The sequence below is a fragment of the Solanum pennellii genome, chromosome 1, assembly GCF_001406875.1.
Source record: "Solanum pennellii chromosome 1, SPENNV200".
NCBI lineage: Eukaryota > Viridiplantae > Streptophyta > Magnoliopsida > Solanales > Solanaceae > Solanum > Solanum pennellii.
Window position 1 is genome coordinate 91,772,993 of NC_028637.1, and position 4,639 is coordinate 91,777,631.

Genomic DNA, 4,639 nt, shown 5'->3' on the forward strand with positions numbered 1-4,639 from the left:
GGTATGATAGAGTGAGGTGAAAAAAATATTTTAAATTTTATTTTTAAAAAAGATAATTATTTTCTTGGATAGTAGTATTCTTTTAGTTTTTTATTAATATTAATGTATGGTAGAGTGGGATGAAAAAAATATTTTAATTTTTTTTTCAAAAAACAATTATTTTTTGGATAGTAATACTTTATTCTTTTATTTTGATTAATATTATTAGTTTATTTAGTTTTGTCAAGGTAAAATATCTTATTCATGTGAATTCTTTTGCAAATAAAAGAGATTATATTACACACCACTGAGGTGCGTTTCTCAAACTATTAAATCATAATTTAGGTATGAAACTGACACTCTCAATAGTTTAAGTATTAAACAAAAAAAAAATAATAATTTGAGTGTTTAAGTATTAAACCAATTTTTTTTTATCTCTAAATACATAATATAGATAAGTAAATAAATAGATATAAATATAGATCTGATATAATATATAAACATGTCATTTAACTTGGTCTCAACTAACATATATGTCTCTAACTTTGGATGTATACACATACACAATATTTTGGTATAAAATTGAACAAATAAATACATTGGTCCATTTGTTCAACTTTTTATGAGAAATCTTATGAAAAATACTTTACTGTGACCACTTGTAAGGAATTCTCATAAGCTTAATGTGTGTGAAAGAAACTATTGATCTTAAGAATATATCACTCCGTATAAATATATCCTAAAAATACCATAATTTTTCCAATATAAACTCGAAACACAAAATTAACAAGATTCTTTTCTTAATAGAAAATCCGGCACAACCTATAATATATACTATAATATTTACGGTAAGAAATAACATGTCTTCATATCTCCCTCCACTATAGAAAATAACTAAGTGTATGTAACTTTTAAACCCTTCAAACTAATATGTGATTTCCTAATACAATAGCCAAATAATCTATATAACCAATAGAAAATTAGTAATGATTTCATCATTAACATCACATAAAGAAGTACGTAATTAATTAATGATTTGGTATAACTTTGCTCAATTCGAATATAATGACAATTAATATGAACTTTTAAAGAAAGTCTAACTTGAAAAACTATGACTCATTAATATAATATTAGAATTAATAAAACACAAATATATTACAAAAATAATGAAGCATGAGTGTAAAACTTCTTTTTGAGATAACAAACTTATTTTTTCACTAAAATTTTAAATAACTTTAAATGTTTATGCATACTCAAAATTTTAAGATATTAATATAATGTTAATTGAGTTCAAGTAAAAAAATGTATATTTATATATTATGCTTAAATTTGTTCCTTCATAATGTTTATATAAACGAAGAAATCACATGACATATTTATAATACAAATTAATATACTAAAATGTAGTTTTTTTTTCTTAAATTTTGTGACTAGTCAATCTCTGCCACTTTTAAAATGAAACCGCGGTACCAACAATATTTTTTCAAAAAAGAATAAAAGTAAAATGCTGGCTGTGGGGTTCGAACCCACGCGCACTTATGTGCAGAAGATCTTAAGTTTACCCCCTTAACCTCTCGGGCAAACCAGCTTGAATGTTCAATCAATTCTGACAAACGTTATCTAACAAATATTTTTTCAAAATTTTTAAAATTAAAATATCCTTTATTAAAATTCTTTTAGGTCATGTCACTATACTTAACTATGCATTTCCAATAAGTATGTCTATAAAACAAACTTTTCAAAAAAAAAAAGGGATCTTAAGAACACATTTTATCTATAATCTAGATATGAAACTTGTGCTAGCACGGGGCAATACATGTAACTCTTTCCGTATTAATTTATGTGACATAATTGAAATCTTTTTATGATTTATAAATATTCGTAATTTTTCAATTGTGATTATTGTTACTTTTACATAATTTTCAAAATATATATATAATACTTTTTATGTCTAAATGTATGTGGCGCAGATAAAATTTCAATAATCAACATAATTTTTATATGTTCTTGAAATATTTTAAGTTGTTAATTATTGTGATTTATAGTGATATGTTACTTCTTTTGTCTCAAATTTTATGTCACCGTTAAAATTTCGAGAGTCAGTCAATTTATTATATCTTTTAAATTTAAATATATTAAATTTTTATTGATTTATAGAATTTTTTCAACATAATATTCAAATATTCAAAAGATTAGAAAAAAATAAATTAAAATAAAAAATTACATAGATGGCCTCAACTAGAAGCAAAAACATTGACCATAATGTGCGTGCTTCTAGCCTTCCCTAAATATTAGTATTCTTCAAATATTTGAAGTTGTTATTATTTTTATTTATAGTGTTTTGGGATAATTTCAGAGATCTTCCTTCATGTTTTGATCTATAACACTTATTTCTCCTGTGGTTTACAATATTATGTCTACCTCCCTTATTTCCATTTACTTGTAATCATTCTTTAAATCTATTTAAAATAAATATAAGTTAATTTAGATTGACAATTTTACCCTTTTTAATATTAATTTCTTCATATTAATAAATATGATATAAAAAATAACTTATTTAACAAATATTTTTTAAAAAATAGATCAGCACAAATACATGTTTTTTTTTTATCAAACAATGATCAAAGTCTTCATTCAAGCTGACCTACCATTTTCACCAAATATTAACTCTTCATATCCATTTCAGCTTTATCAATTCACGTAGATTCCCCCCCCCCCTTTCCCCCCAGAATAACCCATTAATTTGCAGCATCAATTTCTTTAAATAGAAGATAAAAATGAACTTCTCANACACACACAATAACCCATCATTTTCCAACATCAATTTCTTTAAATAGAAGATAAAAATGAACTCCTCAAGAGAGAAATTCGATAAGAACGATCAGATTTTGTTCTAGTTAAACATTTTCACGAGCGAACAAGAAACATAATCCAACTAATAAAGATAAATCGTTGAAAATTAGATCTAAACTTGCATATATAAGGGTAAAATTGTCAAATCTAAATTAATTTATATTTATCTTAAATAGGTTGAAAGAATGGTTACAAGAAAATGGAAATAAGGGAGGTAGACGTAATATCTTAAACCACATGGGAGGTGAGTGTTATAGAGCAAAACCTAGAGGGAGGTCTCTGAAATTATCCCTAGTGTTTTTTATGTCATTTTGAAATACGATATGTTACTTCTTTTGTTCCAATTTATGTGCCACCGATAAAATTTCGCGAGAATCAATAATTTTATGTCTTTTAAAATTTAAATATTTTAAAATTTTAATTTCTATGATTTATAGGATTTTTTAACATAATATTAAGATATTCAAAAGATTAAAAAAATAAAAAAAATAAATTAAAAGGAAAAATGACATAGATGACCCCAGCTAGAAAAAAACACGTTGACCATAACGTGTGCACTTCTAGCCTTCTTTACATAGTAGTAACTAGGGATAAGAGTCTGAAAAATATCTCAACTTCGATCGAATTTGTTGTTGCGATACTAGACTTTGATGAGGACCTATTACCTCCATAAACTACTTGATTGAAAGATTTGAAACCTTAAATTTTGTCTTTCTTGAAAATGGGAAAGGATAGCCATGGATTTTGTGGTTGGTCTTCCCAAGACTTTGGATTTCGTGGTTGGTCTTCCCAAGACTTTGGAGAAGTTTGATTCTATTTGAGTAGAAGTTTATAGATTGACTAAGTCAGCCTATTTATTTCGATAATAATAGATTATAATGTTGAACAATTGGCTAAAATTGATGTGAAAAAGATAGAGAGGTTACATGGGTTCCCCTTTCAATTAGACCGTGGTACGTAATTTACCTCCATATTTTGGAGGAAATTACATGATAAATGGAGCACACAACTCATTTTTAGCACAACTTTGCATCCACAGACAGCCAAACAGTCAGAGAGGACTATTCAAGTGTTAGAAGACATGTTGAGTGGGATAAACTCTTACCTTTATGTTAGTTCTCCTATAATAATAACTATCGTTCCAGCATAGATTTGACAGCATTTGAGGCATTTTATGGGAGGAGATTTAGATCATCCATAGGATGGTTCAAGGTTGGAAATGTGTAACCTTTGGGAGTTGACTTAGTTAAGGATGATCAAGATAAGGTGAGAAGTATTCAAGCGAAGCTTTTAGCAGCCCACACGGTAAACATAAGAAGTATGTGGGCCACAAGGTGAAAGACATAGCATTTCAAACTAGTGCGAATTTTCTTCTTAAGGTATGACCCATTAGATGAGTGATGAAATTTGACAAGAAGAGCAAGCTAAGTCTGCTATACATGGTCCCTTTGAGGTTCGTGAATGTCTAGGGACATTGGATTTTAGATTGTCTTTATCTCTTAACCTATCGGGAGTTCATTCAATATTTTATGTGTCCATGTTGAAGATATATCACAATGCCAGAGATTACATCATAAAATGGGTTTTAGTTGTGCTAAACAAAGACCTTCAATATGAGGAGGAACCGATTGCAATTGTTGATCGAGATGTTTGAAAGCTGGGGACCAAGAAGAATAAGTTCGTGAAAGTTCAATGGAAACATCGTCCAATTGAGGAAGATACTTAGGAAACTAAGAAGGACATGCGAGACAAGTATCCCTAGTTGTTTGTCGATTCAGGTACTACTCAATTCTTTCTCTAGATTATT

The 4,639-nt window shown here is 27.7% G+C and overlaps 1 non-coding gene across 1 annotated transcript; it reads right to left on the reverse strand.

Annotated features, from left to right (window-relative positions):
* Window positions 1-1,484: 1,484 nt before the first annotated feature.
* TRNAL-UAA lies at window positions 1,485-1,567 on the reverse strand. Its single transcript has one exon. It is a non-coding gene; the product is annotated as a tRNA-Leu (tRNA).
* Window positions 1,568-4,639: the final 3,072 nt, after the last annotated feature.